Source organism: Rattus norvegicus, chromosome 5, assembly GCF_021556685.1.
Source record: "Rattus norvegicus strain SHRSP/BbbUtx chromosome 5, alternate assembly SHRSP_T2T, whole genome shotgun sequence".
In the NCBI taxonomy this organism is placed as follows: Eukaryota; Metazoa; Chordata; class Mammalia; order Rodentia; family Muridae; genus Rattus; species Rattus norvegicus.
The window spans coordinates 9445063-9470504 of NC_141538.1; the positions used below are offsets into that span (position 1 = coordinate 9445063).

The 25442-nt window shown below is 39.7% G+C and overlaps 1 pseudogene; it reads right to left on the reverse strand.

The window, feature by feature from the left end:
- Nucleotides 1-23552: 23552 nt before the first annotated feature.
- On the reverse strand, nt 23553-24640 carry LOC148005613 (E3 ubiquitin-protein ligase CCNB1IP1 pseudogene; annotated as a pseudogene).
- Nucleotides 24641-25442: the final 802 nt, after the last annotated feature.

Below are 25442 nucleotides of genomic sequence, written 5' to 3' on the forward strand. Positions count from 1 at the left end.
TCTTAATGATCCCAGCTCTTCCACTAGCTCTCATGCCTCTGCTGAGTGATCAGGCCCTGCTAAGTACTTTAGCCACTGCTATTGTGTATCTGTCCTTCCCTCAGTGTCTACACACTGATTCTCTCAAACAGTCTCTAAGTTACATGCTTAGCCTCAGTTCTGACACTGGCTGTCCTTTTCAACAGTGTCCCTGTCCCCTATTGTTCTAGCTGTCATCTACTGATTATTGGAAACTCTTCTCTAGAGTATTTCTTTATTCTGATTCTTTTGAAGTCACTCCTGTTCTCTAGGCATAGAAACATTCTTAGTTAATTGTCTTGCTTGTCGTATGGCATAGTAAATGAGGTCAAGGAGCCTTGAAAAATCTGTAAACATAGGTGGATGTCACCTGCATTCATTAGCTGGTACCTATGAGAACACACACAGATCAACAGATAACACAAAAATGATGCATTGTTGAATAGATCCATGCATTTCAATGTGATTTGGATCAAATTGTGATAAAATGATTATACAGTTTTATTCTTGCCAAAGAATTTACTATTTTTCCAATGCCACATAACAACACTCAGGTTGCCCACCACTTTCAATCTTATGATAAATCTATGAGCATTTTATATATATTACTGACATATGAGTTTGTAGACGAGTTCTTGTTCTCATTTGTGAAATTAAAAAATATTGTTTCCAGAGAACATTTTGATAATTGTTTGCTGCTATCTCTTGTGGACTCATTCTGTACTTTAAATATTAGGTGGTTTTGTTTTGTTTTGTTTTGTTTTTGTCATGTAATAAGGCCATCATTCTCTTCAGTAAGAAAATAGTGGAGAAGCCAATCCCTATTATTCTGAGATAATGAAGACAACACTAATCGGAAAGAATAAGGATACACCAGGAAGGAAATGAATGTATCTTAGAAAGCTATTAATGGCTCCTGTGTCTATGGGTCTTCATTAGCTACTCCCAGTTCTCATTCCTATTAGGTTTTCCCTCATTTTTCTTATGAAAACTAAATAGTTTAAGAGTGGAAAAAGAAGAGTGAGTTAATAAAGGCAAGCTGTGGTCGTTTCCCAGTGGCAGCAGACACAGTCCCACAGACCTTGTTTGATAGTAAATCTTCATTGCCATCAAGGTCTGAGTTTACATTTACATATGCATCACATACATATACACATACATATATACATACACATACACACACATGCCACACATATACATTTTCTATATACACACATTCATTATATATATGTATATATATATATATATATATATATATATATATATATATATTCATTTGTCAAATTCATTCAGAATTTGGTGCAGAAGGACCATTCTACTCTCTGCAAATTGGGGTCAAAATTGTTAGCAGCCTTTAAAAAGCAATTTGTCAATAGTATATATGAAGTTTTTACAATCATTAAATACTTATAAAGACATTTCAAAAACTACAATATTCTAAAATAAAATAATTTTGAATTAATTTTTGTTGAAATAATGAACAATTATATATAAAACCTCAGAAACTTACAATCATACATTCATTTCCTATTCCCATAATGTGAGCCTAGGTTCTGCATCTATGGTTCTGCTCTTCTGAGTCCTGGCTTGGGAAAAGCCCCTGAGTGTTTTCTTGTCCCACAGACCAGCACAGAAGCAACAGAGGCTGAAGCCCTCTTGTGACTGCACTTGGTGCTCTGCCTAGGTGGAAGGGCAAGGCTCATCTCCACTGGTCTGCGTAAGTCAAGTGGCTACAACTCAAACTAATGAAAGGAGGGTGTGGCCATCTCGCAGCTGAGAAAATGAATCAGGATCAATAACTCCATGAGCACAATGGCTTGTCCATTGTCTCCAAAAGGGTTTTCATTCAGGAGTATTTAGTATTAAAGTATTTATTATTATACTTATATATTTATTATATATTTAGTATTAAAGTAGATCCAAATCACATAGTTTTTATTTTAGTGAATAAGCATATGTAATTTCAAATTGCAAAACATTAGCTTAATAGCATGGTTTTCATTAAAATTGTCCTATAGTGCTATATCATATTTCACTAAATACAGAAACCATAATTTCTCAATAGTTTGGCTCTTTAGATTCTTCCCAATCTTTTGTTCTTTGTAACGAGTATTTCTAATGTTATGAAAACCTTTGTAATTTTTTTCTGGTCATAAAATTCTTCCTTTGACTAGATGCCCAGAAGAATAATAACTGGGTCAAAGAGTGTGAATATTTTTAGAGTTCTTAAAATACTTTGACAAATTACTTTTCAAAAGGTGCTAACAATTTTGACTCCTATTTGCAGAGAGTAGGAAGGTCCTTCTGCACCAAATTCTTACTGACAGTGGTGTTGTCAGTAGAAGGAAATACCTCTGACATGATTTCTTGCCCTGGGTATATTTGTTCCATTATTTATTTATTTATTTATTTATTTATTTATTTATTCATTCATTCATTTTCACACTTTCTCCTTGACGAGTCCATCAGTGTCCAGCAGTCTCACTGAGAGCAAGCATCTGTGAGTCTAGACTCCACAACTCCCTGTACCTGTTCAATGCTCTCCAAGTGAGTCCCTACTGAACGAACTAATAGAGAAAGGGGTTACTACTGACTTTTCCCCTTCAGTGGTTGTTTCTCTGCTCACATGAAGAGAACTTCTTTTCTACATTTCTACCATCTGGTGTGCTTTTTCTCCACCTAGTTGAGCATTCTCACCCTTGAAGCTCTCTTGCCTCTCAGTACACAGTGCTACTTACCAATGTAGGTTAAGTCCTTGGGTTGAACATATTGTTTCTTGGTGCAGCCGCCCTCATTAACCGCACACTGTGACATGTTGGTTCCTTCTGCATATTTGAAAGTTTTATGTCACATTCATACATTCATCTTTTGGTCTTTTGGAACTTTCCCTGCCATTGATTCCCTATTTACAATTTTATTTTCTTAAAGCTTTAATAAGGAAATGTTCTCGTATTTTATAGTCATGGTTTTATGTTTGGCCTTTTGTTTTATTATTAATTTTCCAGGTGGTGGGGAGTGGGATGAAGCTCTGAACTGGCTGTTTTCCATATGGCTGGTGAATTCCTTCCCTTTAGGCATCACGCACCCATGATAATGGATACAAAAATGCCTCTGCCTCTTAACACACGAAAGTAAATGAATGTTGTCATCTTTGGGTCTTAAACTGCTTAACTTCTTAACATTTCTTACATAATTAAAGGATAAGTCGATGAGGGTGGATTGACATTTATTCCCTGTGATCACTGGAATGTATCCCTGATCTAAATCCATGGTCTGATTTAATTTTGCTGCCAAGCACAAAAAAAGACATGGAGAGATGAATAGGAATCTATTCCAACTGAGAAGCAGGCCCTAGAAAGTGCGCATACCTCAATGAATCAAGAGTGCCTGCTCCCTATCTGGAAGAAACAGTTATCTCGGCATTATGTAATCCAAGTTCACTGTAAACTAACTGTGAGGTCAAGGCCAAATGTCCTGTAATCCTGTGGCTGAAGTTTAACATAAGGCAACTGGTGCTTGTCAATGAATGCTGCTTTCAGCAGGCACTTGAGAGTCATCGCTCCCCATGCTTCTGGGATAACTTCACCCAGAGAGGAAAGACAGGTGTCTAGGGACACTTGGCTGCTCCAGAGATATGGTAAATGGCATTTGAAGGACAATGGGTCAATTTTGTAACTCTTGATGAAAGACAAGAACACAAGTACCTTTTGAGAAAACTACACAATCTTCTGTTTAATCTTGTGTCTTTAGTTAACTGTTATACTGTGCACTTAAAAGTTTAAGTGGGTAAATGTCGTGTTAAGTACTTTTATGATAATATTTGAACTACAACAAGAGAACTAAGTCATCGGGCATAAATATCAATACCATCCAGCAAATAGCTCAGGCCTAACCCAGAAGCCCTGGCCAAGAGTAAAGTGGTACCATGGATTAGATGAGATTGAGTGAGACTCCAAAGCATGTGACACGGAAATTCTCTCCAGACCTGTAGTTGATCAGGACACTTGGATTTTATCACTAGTAAAGGTATTTGAAATTGACAAGTGTGGAACTTTCAGTCTATCTGGAAAGACTTGCTTAGAGCAGTCTAAAAATATTGAGTACCTGCTGTTGGATGGTAGTATGACGGGGATACAACGATGACTAAGTAGATACAACGTCCCCTCTGGTGTCAATTATATCCTAAAGGAGAAACTGGCACCACACAAACAAGGGTAAACAGAGAACAGTTAAGGCAGCAAAGCAACAGTGGTCGTGCCATGGAGGGATCATGGGTAAGTGTTCTTTCCTAGGTTTCTTTGGGTAGACTTAGTCTTGGTCAGTGTTACCACAAGGCTAAGCACTTGCTGAACCTTTCACAAACTCTAGGCATTCTATCCATGTCACTTATCCTTCATTCTTTAAGGAAGTGACAATTTCTATTTCACTAATTAAAATCAGAACAAAGAGTTCTGTCCAAGTTTCTTCAGTTTCCCATCTATGGAGGGCAGGCAGGATATGGATACTTAAAGATGCTCCGTGTCTTGCTCTGTGATGATATGAAGGGAGCCTGCAGGTAGACTGCATGTGGTCTTTAATTGGCCAAGTTTGTAATGTAGTACCAGAGATTGCCCATGGTTGTCCAGCATTATCAGAGGGTCCTTTGGTTTGGAGGAGGAAGGTAGATGATGATATCATCAGGGGTGATGATAAGGGAATTGCCCTGGTATCAGTGGCTTCGAAAGACAAATAGGCCTGGGGCCTAGAAATACAGGTTCATTTAGAAATTTGAAAAGAAAGAAAACAGAAAACAGCCCCTGCCAGCACCTTTCTTTTCAGCCAATGAAACTTGACAGATTTCTAACCCACAGAACTGGAAGAAATAAATGTGTCTTGTTTGAAGCCACCGAGTTATTTGTTATTACAGATACCAGGACATGGAGAATGAACAAATACTGCTTTTGTATTGTTGTTTCCTAAGTTAAGATTTGTTCTTAATTCTGAAGAATGTAATTTCACCTCATTTTAAAGGTGAGCTCCGTAATTGAAGGCACTATTTTGTGGACTATTTTCTCTTTTTTCTATAGCTGTCAAACAGACTTTTTGCCCCTTGTTCTATCTCAAGGAGCTCTATTTCTTTGCTTTTTATAGTTACAAAGGATCCTTGACAGATTAAATACAACAATTTTAAATAATTTATCCTTCCAGTGCTATTGAATTTCCTTGAAGTCTTGGGGGGAGAGGGGGAGAGAGAGAGAGAGAGAGAGAAAGAGAGAGAGAGAGAGAGAGAGAGAGAGAGAGAGAGAGAGAGAGAGAGAGACATGAAGATGGGTCACTTTCAGTTCAGTTATTAAGTTCAGAAATAAGAGAGAGGCCAGAAAGGCAGCAGCTTGTGGTGTTGATGTTTGAGTGCAAATGCCATCAGAATCATCTGTTTATGTCTACTATCGGGGGCTTCCCTGCGTGAGCTGTACTCTGTACAGGGAAAGGATGGAGGGAAGGATGGAGGGGACAGGCTGCTCCACTGTAGCATTTGAATGTGCAGTCATCTGTTGTTGTTCTCTCTCTTGCTGCATGGTATACAACGCAGGTCTGTGTCCTGTGCAAGAGCAGAGAACTTTGAGAACCACAAAGGTCTCCAGTCTAGGAAGAAAGTCACCTCTTAGACACTTAAACTCTTGTCTTGTAGACGGACTTGGTGAACAGTGTTTTGGATACTTTTTCTGTCGCAGACCACGCGACAGACACAAACTCGAGGTGTGTGCTGCTGCAAAAAGCTTTACTTCTTGGCACAGATTTAAGCAGTTAGAACAGGAACATCATAATTGGCGATCATCCAGCTCTTATTCATCACCCCACCAAATGTCCCTTGCAAGGAGGAAAGCTGAACGTACAGTCCAGGAAACAGTTCTCAGCCACAGACAATAGTTTAGAAGACTGCAGTTATACTGCCAGACTTGTGGGCACCAGGTATGCATTCAACATTTACCTTTATTTTAATAAAGTTTAAACTCTATGTTTATGGCTCCTCAAGATAATATGGAAACTTTTGTAACCATTCTATGATTTCCTTCATTTCATTTGGTCTTCCAAAAAAATCAGACCACCTCCTTTTAGACAATGCAATCATCCTATACATGGCTCACTGGATCTCAAACCTCTCTTCTTCTGAGAGTGTACACCACGGAGGTTAAGCTTTCCTAATTCTTTCCCACATACTCAGTGTAACATCCTTTGTCTTTCTACCATTCACCACTACCCACCTTTTAAGTCTATATCATAAATCCCTGTCCATGGAAGTGGTACATCTGTAGGTTTGTAATAATAAGGATTTCTATATCTAGGAGGCTGCCACCATTGTCCAATAACATTAATAAACGGGACTCCATTCTCTGTTTTAGTCTCTAAACCTAATTTCTATAATTCCTTCACTTCTTGCTCAATGTTAGTTTCTCTTTTCCTTCTAGTTAACTCTTGATAAGTTTATTCAACTTGTTGGGACTTATTCATGACTTTCTTTCCAAAAGAGTCACTACTATTCTGAATCATGCTAAACAAAACTTTCCCAAAAGGGGAAAAAGACTTTTCTGGAACAGTCATGTTATTAATAGCAATTAATTTCTCTCCTATTTGCTGGGATTTAATGGGTGCAGCAGTTGAGTTCATCGCAGCCATTGAGTTCATCAGGATCATGGTGGTGTGAGACGTTTCTGTCTCTGAACTTTCAGTTCCTGAAACATCTAAAGGTACATGACTGTCTTCCCGCAATGCTATATTCTTAAAATCAGACACTGCTGACAGGCTTAAAGTTGCCAAGATCACCAAAGCTAGAACACAGAAGGCACCTCCACTGCAAGCATAGACCCTAGTCATCATCTTTGCATAGGGACACTGCCAGGGACCTCCAGGAGGCCAAGCCATTCCAGGCACATGCCTCTGCTCTGGATAGAAACGAAGCACAAGAACTTCATATCACACAGACTCCACTGGAGTGGGTGTGGCATTTTTCCATATCTGGATGTAGGCTACACCTGAGTTACATAATAAGCCTTTGGATTTTTCCTTTTCGGAGTTGAGATATCCCAGAAAACTCAAACACTTTTTGTAACTCAAACAGGTTCTTAAACTTTTCCACTCATGATCCTTTTTCTCCTGAGAAACTTTTACAGGATCTCAAGAAGTGAAGAATACAAAGTGGACATAGAAATCAAATACTTAGTGACAAGAAGTCTCAAAGGTATGCAAAACCATTCTTTAGAATGTTAAAGCCTTGCCATTCCAATAAACTTTAGCATTTGTTGAAGGTGAAATAAAAAATTTGTGCTAATGAGATGGGCGTGCCTTTTGTTTTATGCAAGGAACAAAGTCCTGGTTGAATATTTGATACTGTATAACATAGGGTATCTTCAGTGTCCGTCAGAGTTGATCAATGTTCTGATTCTATAATTGTCAGCACTGAGAATGCAACTTCATATAAATGTATGGTGTCAGGCAGCGTAAATGTGTTTAAGGATATTTCAGAATTTTTTTTGAAATTATGTCTAAATTCTAAGTCAAAATTCATTGAATGGTATTTATAAAATTCTACTTAACAAGTCAAACAGTAGTGCTTAAAATCAAACATTCTAAAATAACCCAATTCAAAGAGACCTTAATTTGATACTTCGTGCTGAGGAGCAATAGTGGAAATATTAAAAATCTTTCTTTTCTGTAATTAAGTCATTATTTGTATAAGATCTGAAAACTTTGTGTGCACAGTGAAAGCAACAATTTCATAGCACACAGCAGCCTTGAATCTCTCCCATGTGACAGCACACCCTGTAAAGAGATGAGTTGTATGAATTAATTACATGTCAATTTAAAAGCCTATGACCTATCTTGTAGACAGAAAACAAGAGGTGGGATATCTGGGATGTGGAGAGAATTCTGGGATGTAGCCAGGCACAGTGAATTTTGCCAGGATATGTGGTAACCAGCCATGTGGCAGAATGTGGGTTAAAATAAATGAGCTAATGTAGTTACAATTCTAGTTAGACAAGGGCCTAGCTATATGGTCACACTCAGATTCATTACATTTGATTTTTAATTATTTTTTTTACTGTCTGTTCCATAGTAACCTCTTACTGATATCAGATTTCCTTGACCCCTCACACATTTTGCAGCCCCATGTATACTCATAAGTCATAGTTTGAGAATCTGGCATCTGAAGCTGTTGCAGTAAAAATAAAAAAGCAGCATAACCCGGACTTCTCACTCTGCGGGGGTCCGCTGTAGCCTCGTGCTCCAGTGTTTCTCTGTCAGCTGCTTTCACTGTTACTGCCATACACAGTGTGTTCTGTGGGCCGTTCTAGCATGGAACCAGGCCACGCTAGCCCCAGGTATTCTATAGCTTAGCACGGCTTCCAGAATTAAGACCAGTTGTCTTTCTGTCAAACAGGACCTTTGCTTATATCCCTTGTAGCCCGGTAAAAATCAAAGCTCTAGAAACTTGTAGTCTAACAATTAGATCTGTTTGTTAATTGACCTAGACCACCTGGACCAGAATCCTCCTCCTCCTCCTCTGTCTCCGTCTTCCTTTCCACGATCCTCCTCCTCTTCCCTCCTTCCTAGACTTTTCCCCACCTACCTTTCCTTCTAATCCAATGTTAGGCTTCGCCTTATCCTGGACCTGCCTTGCTGCATAATGACATCATCCTATATAAAGCCAGTTTACAGTTTCCTTACTCTTGTTAAAGAATCAAAAACTCTGTTATAGTTTAACATTCTGGGAGCAAACAAAGACCCATTTCCAAAACCAGATCAATCATCTATCCATTTAACCTTCACTGTCCTCTGTCTCCTTCTTCCAAGTATTGTCAATTTGTTTATGTCACCAAATTAGTAAGCCCCTAATTGTCAGGTTCTGGCAGGTGTAGGAAGACCTGGTGCTAGAAAGGCAGCCCTGAGTGCAGCTTCAGAGAGCAGAGCGAGCATGAATGCATGGAGGTTGCCTTATCCAAACAAATTGCAGCTCAGCACATGAGGGAATTTCTCTGAACACAGCTCTGCATTTTCCCCCACACTCCTGCAAGCTTTCAAAACAGGCCACACAAGGAAGGCATGGCAACAGAAGGAAGCTTCCTGGCATGTCACAGATTCACCATCATTATGTGCCACCAAAGGCCATCAATACTACCCTGTGCTAGAAGAGCAAAGCCCAGAATCCTCTATACTGAAATCTAATGGCAGCTGGTAAAGAAGGTTGGTGAGTCACCTTGTGGGGAAACAAATCTGATAATGATTTGCTGTTGAGCTTCAGGCATCTTCTAGCCATCATTGTAGAAGAGACCATATCGATTAGTTAAATTAATAAAATTAATACATGAAAAGTTAATCTTGTTATTTTTAATGGATTGCTAAATCCACTGCCAAAAATGGTATATATTCTCCGTCAAGAAATAATGCTTTGCAAAAGTATACAAAATTAGGAAATAAAGATCCCAGGTTTCCTAAGAGAATTTTTTTTGAACAAATACCAAGCCATGTATAATTATACAGACTTTTATCTGTACACCAGCTTAACAAATCAATCATGCTGAAGTATTCCCAGTATAGAAGGGTACCACACTGCATATCTACCTGAGAAAGGAATCCACAGTAATGTGCTTTCTTTCCTAATGCTGTAACTGCACATACTAAATCCAAGCTAAGGACTCGTCAGTTCATAATTAGTGCACAAGGAAGAGGAGCACAATCAGCAAGGTGTCCTAACACATTTGTGAGCAATTTATTCTAATACTTATGAACCATCTCTTTCTGTAGAAGGACACTGAATGAGTTATTTTCACAGTGCTACAAAGAAACATACATGTGAAGAAGTGAAAACGAGAACATATATTTCAGTTCATTATGTCATCCTTTGCATGATAGACCAGAGCAGATTCTGTCAGGGCAGCTAGAAACCAAAGAGAGAACTGAACAAAGGCATCTTAGGAAATACAGGCCAAGGATGTGCTCCAAAGCCTATTTCTTCACTTGGCCACCATCTTGAACTCTTAAGGGCTCTCCAATAGAGCTACTCATCAAGGAATTAAATCATTGATTAGCTCAGAGCCTGCAAGGTCTAATCGCTTCCTAACATCCTGTCAGCTGCCAATCCCCAACACATAGATCCATGGGGAACTTTCAAGTTAAAACAAGCCCAATGAAGGCTGACGGTGATGGTTAAACTTTATTGGTAATAGACTGGATCTAGACTCAACATAGGACAAGCTGCAGCTAATATCTCTGAGGGCTGTTTTTGTTTGATTTTGTTTTTTCTTAATTTATTTAATACTTAATAATAATTCTTTGGTTTCCGGGCAAACATCCTCCTCCCCTCTCCCCTTCCTTATGGGTATTCCCCTCCCAACCCTCCGCCCATGGCCGCCCTCCCCCCAACAGTCTAGTTCATTGGGGGTTCAGTCTTAGCAGGACCCAGGGCTTTTCCTTCCACTGGTGCTCTTACTAGGATATTCATTGTTACCTATGAGGTCAGAGTCCAGGGTCAGTCCATGTATAGTCTTTAGGTAGTGGCTTAGTCCTTGGAAGCTCTGGTTGCTTGGCATTGTTGTACATATGGGGTCTCGAGCCCCTTCAAGCTCTTCCAGTTCTTTCTCTGATTCCTTCAACGGGGGTCCTATTCTCAGTTCAGTGGTTTGCTGCTGGCATTCGCCTCTGTATTTGCTGTATTCTGGCTGTGTCTCTCAGGAGCGATCTACATCCGGCTCCTGTCGGCCTGCACTTCTTTGCTTCATCCATCTTGTCTAATTGGGTGGCTGTATATGTGTGGGCCACATGTGGGGCAGACTCTGAATGGGTGTTCCTTCAGTCTCTGTTTTAATCTTTGCCTCTCTCTTCCCTGCCAAGGGTATTCTTGTTCCCCTTTTAAAGAAGGAGTGAAGCATTCACATTTTGATCATCTCTCTTGAGTTTCATGTGTTCTAGGCATCTAGGGTAATTCAAGCATTTCGGCTAATAGCCACTTATCAGTGAGTGCATACCATGTATGTCTTTCTGTGATTGGGTTAGCTCACTCAGGATGATATTTTCCAGTTCCAACCATTTGCCTACGAATTTCATAAACTCGTTGTTTTTGATAGCTGAGTAATATTCAATTGTGTAGATGTAACACATTTTCTGTATCCATTCCTCTGTTGAAGGGCATCTGGGTTCTTTCCAGCTTCTGGCTATTATAAATAAGGCTGCAATGAACATAGTGGAGCACGTGTCTTTTTTATATGTTGGGGCATCTTTTGGGTATATGCCCAAGAGAGGTATAGCTGGATCCTCAGGCAGTTCAATGTTCAATTTTCTGAGGAACCTCCAGACTGATTTCCAGAATGGTTGTACCAGTTTGCAATCCCACCAACAATGGAGGAGTGTTCCTCTTTCTCCGCATCCTCGCCAGCATCTGCTGTCACCTGAGTTTTTGATCTTAGCCATTCTCACTGGTGTGAGGTGAAATCTCAGGGTTGTTTTGATTTGCATTTCCCTTATGACTAAAGATGTTGAACATTTCTTTAGGTGTTTCTCAGCCATTCGGCATTCCTCAGCTGTGAATTCTTTGTTTAGCTCTGAACCCCATTTTTTAATAGGGTTATTTGTCTCCCTGCGGTCTAACTTCTTGAGTTCTTTGTATATTTTGGATATGAGGCCTCTATCTGTTGTAGGATTGGTAAAGATCTTTTCCCAATCTGTTGGTTGCCGTTTTGTCCTAACCACAGTGTCCTTTGCCTTACAGAAGCTTTGCAGTTTTATGAGATCACATTTGTCGATTCTTGATCTTAGAGCATAAGCCATTGGTGTTTTGTTCAGGAAATTTTTTCCAGTGCCCATGTGTTCCAGATGCTTCCCTAGTTTTTCTTCTATTAGTTTGAGTGTGTCTGGTTTGATGTGGAGGTCCTTGATCCACTTGGACTTAAGCTTTGTACAGGGTGATAAGCATGGATCGATCTGCATTCTTCTACATGTTGCCCTCCAGTTGAACCAGCACCATTTGCTGAAAATGCTATCTTTTTTTCATTGGATGGTTTTGGCTCCTTTGTCAAAAATCAAGTGCCCATAGGTCTGTGGGTTCATTTCTGGGTCTTCAATTCTATTCCATTGGTCTATCTGTCTGTCTCTGTACAAATACCATGCAGTTTTTATCACTATTGCTGTGTAATACTGCTTGAGTTCAGGGATAGTGATTCCCCCTGAAGTCCTTTTATTGTTGAGGATAGCTTTAGCTATCCTGGGTTTTTTGTTATTCCAGATGAATTTGCAAATTGTTCTGTCTAACTCATTGAAGAATTGGATTGGTATTTTGATGGGGATTGCATTGAATCTGTAGATTGCTTTTGGTAAAATGGCCATTTTTACTATATTAATCCTGCCAATCTATGAGCATGGGAGATCTTTCCATCTTCTGAGGTCTTCTTCAATTTCCTCCTTCAGTGTCTTGTAGTTCTTATTGTACAGATCTTTTACTTGCTTGGTTAAAGTCACACCGAGGTACTTTATATTATTTGGGTCTATAATGAAGGGTGTCGTTTCCCTAATTTCTTTCTCGGCTTGTTTCTCTTTTGTGTAGAGGAAGGCTACTGATTTATTTGAGTTAATTTTATACCCAGCCACTTTGCTGAAGTTGTTTATCAGCTTTAGTAGTTCTCTGGTGGAACTTTTGGGATCACTTAAATACACTATCATATCATCTGCAAACAGTGATATTTTGACTTCTTTTCCGATCTGTATCCCCTTGATCTCCTTTTGTTGTCTGATTGCTCTGGCTAGAACTTCAAGAACTATATTGAATAAGTAGGGAGAGAGTGGGCAGCCTTGTCTAGTCCCTGATTTTAGTGGGAATGCTTCGAGTTTCTCTCCATTTAGTTTAATGTTAGCAACTGGTTTGCTGTATATGGCTTTTACTATGTTCAGGTATGGGCCTTGAATTCCTATTCTCTCCAGGACTTTTATCATGAAGGGGTGTTGAATTTTGTCAAATGCTTTCTCAGCGTCTAATGAAATGATCATGTGGTTTTGTTCTTTCAGTTTGTTTATATAATGGATCACGTTGATGGTTTTCCGTATATTAAACCATCCCTGCATGCCTGGGATGAAGCCTACTTGGTCATGGTGGATGATTGTTTTGATGTGCTCTTGGATTCGGTTTGCCAGAATTTTGTTGAGTATTTTTGCATCGATATTCATAAGGGAAATTGGTCTGAAGTTCTCTTTCTTTGTTGGGTCTTTGTGTGGTTTAGGTATAAGAGTAATTGTGGCTTCATAGAAGGTATTCGGTAGTGATCCATCTGTTTCAATTTTGTGGAATAGTTTGGATAATATTGGTATGAGGTCTTCTATGAAGGTTTGGTAGAATTCTGCACTAAACCCGTCTGGACCTGGGCTCTTTTTGGTTGGGAGACCTTTAATGACTGCTTCTATTTCCTTAGGAGTTATGGGGTTGTTTAACTGGTTTATCTGTTCCTGATTTAACTTCGGTACCTGGTATCTGTCTAGGAAATTATCCATTTCCTGAAGATTTTCAAGTTTTGTTGAATATAGGTTTTTATAGTAAGATCTGATGATTTTTTGAATTTCCTCTGAATCTGTTGTTATGTCTCCCTTTTCATTTCTGATTTTGTTAATTTGGACGCACTCTCTGTGTCCTCTCGTTAGTCTGGCTAAGGGTTTATCTATCTTGTTGATTTTCTCAAAGAACCAACTTTTGGTTCTGTTGATTCTTTCTATGGTCCTTTTTGTTTCTACTTGGTTGATTTCAGCTCTGAGTTTGATTATTTCCTGCCTTCTACTCCTCCTGGGTGTATGTGCTTCTTTTTGTTCTAGAGCTTTTAGGTGTGCTGTCAAGCTGCTGACATATGCTCTTTCCTGTTTCTTTCTGCAGGCACTCAGCGCTATGAGTTTTCCTCTTAGCACAGCTTTCATTGTGTCCCATAAGTGTGTACCTTCATTTTCATTAAATTCTAAAAAGTTTTTAATTTCTTTCTTTATTTCTTCCTTGACTAGGTTATCACTGAGTAGAGCATTGTTCAATTTCCATGTATATGTGGGCATTCTTCCCTTATTGTTATTGAAGACCAGTTTTAGGCCGAGGTGGTCTGATAGCACGCATGGGATTATTTCTATCTTTCTGTACCTGTTGAGGTCCGTTTTTTGACCAACTATATGGTCAATTTTGGAGAAAGTACCATGAGGAGCTGAGAAAAAGGTATATCCTTTTGCTTTAGGATAGAATGTTCTATAAATATCCGTTAAGTCCATTTGGCTCATGACTTCTCTTAGTCTGTCTACGTCTCTGTTTAATTTCTGTTTCCATGATCTGTCCATTGATGAGAGTGGGGTGTTGAAATCTCCCACTATTATTGTGTGAGGTGCAATGTGTGTTTTGAGCTTTAGTAAGGTTTCTTTTACATATGTAGGTGCCCTTGTATTTGGGGCATAGATATTTAGGATTGAGAGTTCATCTTGGTGGATTTTTCCTTTGATGAATATAAAGTGTCCTTCCTTATCTTTTTTGATGACTTTTAGTTGAAAATTGATTTTATTTGATATTAGAATGGCTACTCCAGCTTGCTTCTTCTGACCATTTTTTTGGAAAGTTGTTTTCCAACCTTTCACTTTGAGGTAGTGTCTGTCTTTGTTTCTGAGGTGTGTTTCCTGTAGGCAGCAGAATGCAGGGTCCTCGTTGCGTATCCAGTTTGTTAATCTGTGTCTTTTTATTGGGGAGTTGAGGCCATTGATATTGAGAGATATTAAGGAATAGTGATTATTGCTTCCTGTTATATTCATATTGGGATGTGAGGTTATGTGTGTGTGCTTTTCTTCTCTTTGTTTTGTTGCCAAGACGATTAGTTTCTTGCTTCTTCTAGGGTATAGCTTGCCTCCTTATGTTGGGCTTTACCCTTTATTATCCTTTGTAGTGCTGGATTTGTAGAAAGATATTGTGTAAATTTGGTTTTGTCATGGAATATCTTGGTTTCTCCATCTTTGTGAATTGAGAGTTTTGCAGGATACAGTAACCTGGGCTGCCGTTTGTGTTCTCTTAGGGTCTGTATGACATCTGTCCAGGATCTTCTGGCCTTCATAGTTTCTGGCGAAAAGTCTGGTGTGATTCTGATAGGTCTGCCTTTATATGTTACTTGACCTTTTTCCCTTACTGCTTTTAATATTCCTTCTTTATTTTGTGCATTTGGTATTTTGACTATTATGTGACGGGAGGCGTTTCTTTTTTGGTCCAATCTATTTGGAGTTCTGTAGGCTTCTTGTATGCCTATGGGTATCTCTTTCTTTAGGTTAGGGAAGTTTTCTTCTATGATTTTGTTGAAGATATTCACTGGTCCTTTGAGCTGGGAGTCTTCACTCTCTTCTATACCTATTATCCTTAGGTTTGATCTTCTCATTGAGTCCTGGATTTCCTGTATGTTTTGGACCAGTAGCTTTTTCTGCTTTACATTATCTTTGACAGTTGAATCAATGATTTCTATGGAATCTTCTGCTCCCGAGATTCTCTCTTCCATCTCTTGTATTCTGTTGGTGAAGCTTGTATCTACAGCTCCTTGTCTCTTCTTTTGATTTTCTATATCCATGGTTGTTTCCATGTGTTCTTTCTTGATTGCTTCTATTTCCATTTTTAATTCCTTCAACTGTTTGATTGTGTTTTCATTCAATTCTTTCAGGGATTTTTGTGTCTCCTCTCTATGGGTTTCTACTTGTTTATTTATGTTTTCCTGGAATTCTTTCAGGCATATTTGCGATTCCTCTCTGTAGGCTTCTACTTGTTCTCTAAGGGAGTTCTTCACGTCTTTCTTGAAGTCCTCCAGCATCATGATCAAATATGATTTTGAAACTAGATCTTGCTTTTCTGGTGTGTTTGGATATTCCATGTTTATTTTGGTGGGAGAATTGGGCTCCAATGATGCCATGTAGTCTTTGTTTCTGTTGCTTGGGTTCCTGTGCTTGCCTCTCGCCATCGGATTATCTCTAGTGTTACTTTGTTCTGCTATTTCTGACAGTGGCTAGACTGTCCTATAAGCCTGTGTGTCAGGAGTGCTGTAGACCTGTTTTCCTGTTTTCTTTCAACCAGTTATGGGGACAGAGTGTTCTGCTTTCGGGCGTGTAGTTTTTCCTCTCTACAGGTCTTCAGCTGTTCCTGTGGGCCTGTGTCTTGAGTTCACCAGGCAGGTCACTTGCAGCAGAAAAGTTGGTCTTACCTGTGGTCCCGAGGCTCAAGTTTGCTCTCTGGGTGCTGCCCACGAGCTCTCTGAGGTGGCAGCAACCGGGAAGATCTGCGCCGCTCTTTCCGGGAGCCTCCGTGCACCAGGGTTCCAGATGGCGTTTGGTGTTTTCCTCTGGCGTCTGGATGTGTGTGCAGAGTGCAGTCTCTTCTGGTTTCCCAGGCGTGTCTGCCTCTCTGTAGGTTTAGCTCTCCCTCCCACGGGATTTGGGTGCAGAGAACTGTTTATCCTTTCTGTTTCCTTCAGGTTCCGGCGGTGTCTCAGGCGCAGGGGTCCTGCCGATCCTGGGCCCTCCCCTACGGGAACCCAGAGGCCTTATACAGTTTCCTCTTGGGCCAGGGATGTGGGCAGGGATGGGCAGTGTTGGTGGTCTCCTCTGCTCTGCAGCCTCGGGAGTGCCCACCTGACCAGGCGGTGCGGTCTCTCTCCCACGGGGTTTGGGAGCAGAGAGCTGCTCTTGATTTTGTTTTTTATTGGTTATTTTATTTATTTACATTTCAAATGTTATCCCCTTTCCTGGTTTCCCCTCTGGAAAGCCCCATATCCCATCTTCCTTCCCCCTGCTCCTATGAGGGTGCTCCCCATTCCCCTGCCCACCCCATCCTGCTCCCTGCCCTGGCATTCCTCTACATTGGGGTATCGAGCATTAACAGGACCCAGGGCCTCTCCTCCTATTGATGCTGGATAAGGCCATCCTCTGCTACATATGTGTCTGGAGTGACAGGTCCATCCCTCTGTTCTTTGGGAAGTGGGTTAGTCCTGGGAACACTGGGGCGTCTAGTTGGTTGATATTGCTATTCTTCCTATAGAGTTGCAAACCCCTTCAGTTCCTTCAGTTCTTTCTCTAACTCCTCCACTGGGGACCCTGTTCTCAGTCCAATGGTTGGCTGCAAGCATATGCCTCTGTATATGTCAAATTGGTAGAGCCTCTAGGAAGACACCTATATCAGGCTCCTGACAGCAAGCACTTCTTGGCAACCACAATAGTGTCTGGGTGTGATGGCTGTATATGGTAGGGCAGTCTCTGGATGCAGGTAGGGCAGTCTCTGGATGGTCTTTCCTTCAGTCTCTGCTCCAAACTTTGTTTCCTCCTTTGAGTATTTTGTTCCTTCTAAGAAGGACTGGAGCATCTGTACTTTGGTCTTCCTTCTTCTTGAACTTAATATGGTCTGTGAATTGTATCTTAGGTATTCTGAGTTTTGGGGCTAATATCCACTTATCAGTGAGTACATAATATATGTGTTCTTTTGTGATTGGGTTACCTCTCTCAGGATGATATTTTCCAGTTCCATCCATTTGCCTATGAATTTCGTAAAGTCATTGTTTTTAATAGTTAAGTAGCACTCCATTGTGAAAATGTACCACATTTTCTGTATCCATTCCTCTGTTGAAGGGCATCTGGGTTCTATCTAGCTTCTGGATATTATAAATAAGGCTGCTATGAACATAGTGGAGCATGTGTCCTTGTTATATGTTATAGGCCCAGGAGTGGTATAGCTGGGTCCGGGGTCTAGCTTTGCCCAATCCAGCAGCCCAGTCCCGGACAATTTTCTGAGGAACCTCCAGACTGATTTCCAGAGTGGTTCTACAGCTTGCAATCTCACCAACAATGCAAGAGTGTTCTTCTTTCTCCACATCCTCGGCAGCATCTGCTGTCACCTGAATTTTTGATCTTAGCCATTCTGACTCATATGAGGTGGCGTCTCACGGTTGTTTTGATTTGCATTTCCCTGATGACTAAGAATGTTGAACATTTCTCTTGGTGCTTCTCAGCCATTTGATAGTCCTCAATTGAAAATTCTATTTTTAGCTCTGTACTCCATTTTTTAATGGTGATATTTGGTTCTCTGGAGTCTAACTTCTTGAGTTCTTTGTATATATTGCATACTAGCCCTTTATTGGATTTTTCCCAATCTATTGGTTGCATTTTGTCTTAATGACAGTGTCCTTTGCCTTACAGAAGTTTGCAATGTTATGAAGTGCCATTTGTCAATTCCTGATCTTAGAATATAAGCCACTGGTGTTCTGTTCAGAAAAATTTCCCCAGTGCCCATGTGTTTGAAGCTCTTCCCCACTTTTTCTTCTATTAGTTTGAATATATCTGGTTTTATGTGGAGGTCTTTGATCCACTTGGACTTGAGCTTTATGCAGGGTGATAAGAATGGATGAATTTGCACTCTTCTACATGCTAACCTCCAGTTGAACCAGCAGCATTTGTTGAAAATGCTATCTTTTTTCCACTTGATTGTTTTAGTTCCTTTGATCAAGTGACCGTAGGTGTGTGGGTTCATTTCTGGGTCTTCAATTCTATTCCATTGATCTACCTGCCTGTATCTGTACCAATACCATGCAGTTTTAATCACTATTTTTTTTTCGGAGCTGGGGACCGAACCCAGGGCCTTGCGCTTCCTAGGCAAGCACTCTACCACTGAGCTAAATCCCCAACCCTAGTTTTAATCACTCTTGCTCTGTAATACAGCTTGAGGGCTGGAATGGTGATTCCCCAAGAGGTTCTTTTATTTTTGAGAATAGTTTTCACTCTCCTAGATTTTTTCATTATTCAAAATGAATTTGCAAATTGCTCTTTCTAATTCTTGAAGAATTGAGTTGGAATTTTGATGGGGATTTCTCTCTCTGGCAGGATTTGGGTCCACAGAGCTGTGCTACAGGGGTAACTCTGGGGTACAGATGGAGAGCAGGAGGATCCTGTCTTCCATTTTTCCGTGGTTCCTGAGTCGTGTGGCATCCTGGAATGTCCCTCTTTGGCCAATTATTGGAGCAAAAATGTTCATCTCTCCTGTGGACTTAGATGTGACAGTACCCCTGGGAGACCATGTCTCTCCAGGTTGGATTTGGGTCTGGAGATCTGTGCCACAGCTTGATTTTGTTTTTTTGATCAAAAGATTTGAAGTGAGAAGGCACATCTTTATTATGAGCAATTCTACCTATTAGCAGGAGATCCCAGACAAAAGCTTTGCTTTAGGCCTGCTTGCCTTGGCTCTCCCTGGAAAGTTCACCTACCATGTTCCTATTGCTGCCTAGCTTTACTGGTATCACAATCTGGCTTCCTGGGCCTTCCAATGTAGATACAGACTGGAGGATACCAAAACTTGCATGTCTTTAGAAGGAGGTGGGGACTCATGAAGCACCAAGCCTCATGGACTGAGTAGTTACTGGATTCTCACTCACTCCAATGAGAGGCAGACATTGGTGGATTGTCCAGACTCAATCAGAAAACAAAGTATGACAAATGTCCTTTGAATATATATTCATTATATTAGTCTTGTTTCTATAGAGAACCCAACAATACTGTATTTGTGGTGCAAGTCAAATCAGACCCTGGGAATATAGCAATGAACGTTAAGGAGCCTAGGCCATACACTTCTGAAAGAAGAATTCTTAATTATCATACATTCTGAACTGTGTACATATTAGTACCTATATTCCTTCAGCAGGCAGGACAAATTCTGTCCTCCATTATCCAAACTTACAGAAAATATGACAGCCAGAAAATGTGAACACTACTTCTCACAAGACAAACAGACTTGGTATTTCTAGTTCTTATTATTCTTCAAGGCCTTGTGTCTTGACTGTTCCACCAAAACCACAGAATAATAAGATTGTAAGTAAGCTAGAGGGTCTGTGCTTATTTTGAACCCACAAGCTTCAAGTTTTCCTTCTGTGTGAATCCTTTTGCTATCACCAGGGACAGCTCTCCATTGGGAGAGTCAAGCGGGGTGGCCCCATCATCTCTCCCGTTGATTGATCTGGGAAATTGATACAGAATAAAGACCCGATGTTGGCTGTGAATTCAAAAGCTCTGTGTGTGATGCTGAAATGATAGAGAGGCTCTCTGTGTTTCCAGTCCGAGCAACATGTCCACTGATTTACAACACAAAGTCAGCTCTCCTTCCTACATGTAGGTTCTTTTTTCTAAGCAGATTTATGGTGATCCTGGACACCCAGCTGACACCAGGGTATAAAAAACAGAGCCTAAAGATTAGCACTGACTAGGTAGCAGCTCTAATTTTAGCCATGAACCTCACAAATCGATGTCTTATCGGCAGCTCCTCTGCAAGCTAAAGCGATGCATTATGAAGCCTTCCACAGTCCAGGCTGCCCTCTGCTCATCAGCTCCCCGAGTGCATCAGCCTGTGCTCATTCCTATACATAAGAACACTCTGCACCGGAAGTTCAGAACAGTTTCCCCACTTTTTCTTGTAAGATGAGATCTCTTTTTGTAGAGTTTTCTTGCTGCTTACAGGCAAGACAATTTCCCACTGAGAATATCTAGTCAGCTTCTTATATACCTAACTCTTTTTGGCTTTTAACTATTTCTAGTCATACTGTGTCTGCACTTATGAGACTTATATACAGCACTGAGGAGGTGTAGTACATCTCACTGCCTGTGTTACACTAAGTCTGAGGCACAAACTTGATGCCACTGCTTGACCATGACAGGGTTTTTTTTTTTTTTTTTTTTTGTTCTCTTTTATTTTTGACACTCTCTTATGGTTGTATTAAAGTTCACTAACATTTAGAACTTAAATATATTTAACGAACACAACAAGATGAGTACAAACATATGCACTTACGACCACCTCAGTCAAAAAAATAAACAGGTCCATTACTACCCACGTGGTGATTGTGTCCCTTTCCCATCTCCTCGTCTTCCTCCTCATTTCTCATGATTAAGAAATTAACATACTATTAATCCTCTTTAGCAAATGTTTAAATGTTTAAATGTTTAAACACCATATTGTCGACTACAGGTACCACATTTTGCAGCATAATTCTAGAACTTACTCATTTGTTTAATAGTAGTTTTATGGGCTGGAGAGATGGCTGAGTAGTTAAGAGCACTGACTGCTCTTCCAGAGGACCTGAGTTCAATTCCCAGCACCCATATGGCAGCTTAAAACTGTCTGTAACTCCAAGATTTATCTGTACATACATGCGGAAAAAATGCAATGCATATAATATAAAAATAAATAAATTATTTAATTATAGTTTTATGACAATTGGAAACTATTTCCTCCTTTCATTGAGCCCCATCCCTGGGAACCAACAAGGGTACTTTCTGCACCCATGAGTTGAATTGTTTGAGGTTCTTTAGATAGGCGATGTGATTTATCAGTTCACACCTGTTAGAATGCTGTTAGAATTTTTTTTCGAGTCAGCAAGTATTGGTGAGAAGGTATAGAAACTATAACCCCATACTATCAATGACAATAAACCATGGTATATCAGCCATGCAAAAACAGCACAGAGTCCTCAGAAACTTAAAACACAATTGCCCTATGATTCTACTTCAGAATAATTAAGACATGAGTCTTGAGAGTTCTGCATTGGTATCTTCATTCCAACACCATTCACAATTGTTCAGTAGAAAAGAATTCCTGTTACTTTTCTCACCACGATGGCAAATGACGTAACAAGAGCAACTTAAAGAAAAAAACTGTTTAGACGCACAGTTTAAGAAGCAGTACAGTCTATATGATGGAGAAAATGTATCAGCAAGCATGTGAGGGGGGAGCTGTCACATTATAGCCACAGCAAAAAGCAAATTGTGCAGGAAGTGGAGAAAGGCTATGAAAACTCCAGTAAATGCTCAACCTTCTCAGGGCTCCACAACCTTCCATACAGGGTGACAAGCTGCGGACCAAGTGTTCAAACATGAGCCTATGAGCTACATTTCAAATTCAAACCGCAGCCCAACCCAAGTATCTGCTGATGGATAAATGGTTCAAGATTATATGATATATTACACACAATGGAACATTGACTATGAATGATTACAACCAGAGATGTGGATAGAGTAATTGGATTCCTGGCCAGTGTACCAAATGTTACGGAGTCTTCTTGGATGCAACTCAACCACCAAATCAATGCAGAAAAGAAAATGTACTGTAACCAAGCCACTACTGATCAATCAGGGACACAGCACAGATCCAGTTGTTAAACTGCTTTTAAGCACAAAAATTACAAAAGTCATAATCATCTGTGCCAAGTTAAAGTTAAATTTTCAACCGATCAAGTTTCAGGGATAAGGTACTTTCCTAGGAACATTTCTTTTTGTTACACCTACCTGTTCACAATGTTTGGTTTGTGCAACTGTGCCTGGGTACCTTGCCCAACAATCATGTCTCAACCTGCCAACCATGTTGTCACTCATCCAGAGAGCTTAGCGATTCAAACTTTGTCCCTATCCAGAAATAGAAATTTTCCTCAAATGGCTTCAGTTTGGTTTCTTCTTACAATTCGGCATTTAAAAAGAATAATACTCTACATTTTGACAGCATATTGGCCTGGGATATATTATGCTAAGTGAATTAAGTTATAGGAGCACAAACAGCTTTAAAAATAGAAATGATATTTAAAACAAAGGCTATAACCTCTCATATTTCTGATTTCATTTAGATGATTTAGACATCTTCCATCACTGTACTTTTGAACTATTTCCTGTGGTGACAGTGGCTAGATGTGAGGAAGATCTAGGATTCACATAATTTTCATCCCACAAGCAAATTTCTTCTCCCTCATTGTCTTTCTGGTTACTGCAGACCTTGGAGAACTGCCTGCAATCTCCCTTCCATCTCTATGATGCCACCTCTCTTTGGGTTCAATTTTGATGACTTTTCTTCCTCCTCCTTTTCCTCCTCCTCCTCCCTCTTCTTTTGCAAGGTAAGGAAGCAGTTTTATTGTAATACAAATACCAATGAAATCAGTGAAGACGTTTTATTGATGTAAATTATTTTTAAGTACAAATGTATACATCAAATTTTCACTTTCATTCACTTACAGAAGCACAACTCCAAGACAAGCTAGTGCAAATGAAGACACAAAACTGTGTACAATACATGCAAATATCGAGCCAGCATTTTCCAAGGCAATTTTTACCATTTTCTAAGAGAGTAATTTTACAAAAATATATTGACAAATACATAAAATCAATACACATACTTAACATATACATGCTAAAATCCAAAGAATATATACATACTAGAATCCAAAGAGCCCTGCAAATATAATACTAGTTCATACATGAGCATTAACATGGATGGCATGGTCTAAAACAGGAATCTGTGCACATTGTTGTGATTGTATAAACAGTGATGGATATAGAGACTGCGAGTCATGAATGGCCATGCTCTAAGTAAAATATGAAGAATCCAAACTGGAAGCCACATACCCTCCAGCAAGCCAAGTTCTCTAAGGTGAAAGTGTGAAGAGAACTCAGGGATGTCCATCCTGTCATCTCAAGTAAAACTGTAGGAAAAGAGTCTCAAGGTGTGACACAAGCTAACTTCGTTTTGCTTTGAGGGCCCTGATGCAGACTTGCTACTCTGTCTGCTTCATGGCATTGAGAGGCAAAACTAAAGAAGTTGTTAATGGGTTCAGGTGCTGTGGGGAAAGCTATGAAAAATGGTGTGAACTGAACATTTTCATCTCTACCACCTTGATTTACAACTGGTGTATTTTTTTAAAGGAAGCTGTGAGCTGTTCCCTAACAGAAAGACAGCAGACAACAGACAGTAAGGACAGTGTGATCATAGCTTGTTTCAGGGAGCATCCTTGGCTAACAATAGTGATATTTTGTAGACCAAGGCTGTCAGAAAGATCCTGGAACTTTTGATACTGGTGATTGTGCTCCATAATTTTTTAGAGATATCAATGATATTTTTCTTATATTCTTCTAGAACTTCATTCACAGAGCTGACCTCCCCTTTCACGGAGATCAACTCTACATCCCTTTTCTGTATTTGCTATGTATATGTCTTTTACACTTATGGTTCAGTCTTGTTGAAACCATACTCTTGATAGAGATGTTCCTGGTGTGCGTGGTATGTCCTGAAGGCCAATGCTCAGGAGGTAATATTCAATACATCTGCTAGTTGAAGCCCTGCCAATATTATAGCTTTATAGTTTTTGACTGAATGAGTTCTACATGGACAATATCTAGCTTTCCAGAAAGAATGCGTGCAGCCGCGGCAGAGAGCTGGTGAACTACTGAACTCACCACTGCCATGCTGATCACAGAAGATGTGAGAGCAGTCTGTTACCCAAACATAACCAGAGAGCTTGATGCAACCTTTTTATAATTGCTAGGCAACATGTATTCACACAAATACATGATAATAGTCTCCAAAACAAGGATCCTTAAAACAATGCAGACGTTTATCATTTATTTTACAACCGTAATTTACAGCCTGAAGGTCCAGATGGACAATGTTGTTGGCATCAATCTGGTGTTCTCTTGTGAATAATAAATATTTATACTTCTTGAATTTTGTCCTTAGTTTCTCTGCTATTAGATAAATCTAGCTTTAATGTAGGAATTCAAATTGAAATATCTGAGAAAATGCTCAAAATCATTTTTACCTTTATAGTTCCATCAGATTTTAAACCTTCCTCTTGAGAATGTCCAACCAGGCCCACTTTATAGATATTCTGGGTTTCACAGGACATCTGTGATGACACACAAGTGCTGCCATCACAGCTCTTTTCTGAACATATTTCCTCTTCAACCTAGAACAGCCCTCCACAAGTGAGAGACAGAGCTCTTACTGACTTTTTAATTGTTCACTTAAGGAATTTTCCCTCAGACTGGTCCAGCATTCTTCAAGGTCTTGGCTTCTGATCATTATCATCTGGGACATTTATTAAACCATTAGACCCTTCTAAGACCAGAAAGACAACACCAAACCACTGTGTGATTGGTCTAAAGTTTTCAGAAAAGAAAGATTAGAACATTGAATCCCCAGCTGTTTAAGTGGGTATAGAATGCAGGCAACATCTGGAAATTCTGTCCGGATAAAAGGTTTAGAATAGATTCTTCAGCACTTATGAAAGTGAAAGTGTGATTATAATTTTTTGAGAAACAGCAAATTTTTTTGTTCTTTTGAGTTAATGGTAGTTCATTGATGATGAAGTGAATATCTCTGGATGATTAGACACTAACTTCTCTGGGGTGCATTTCACAGAGTGAGAAATCTTATTAATCATTACTATAAGAAATGGAACTTAGCAAGCCTTGCTAGAAAACAAGCTAACAATGTACATCAAAATTTGTGGTCCACCAAATTTTATTATACTGTATGGGAGTAACTAACCAGGAAGACAAAAATCACTTTATACAGGTTTCTATTTAAACATTACTCAGTGTGCTAAGGTATTGAGAATGCTCTTAAC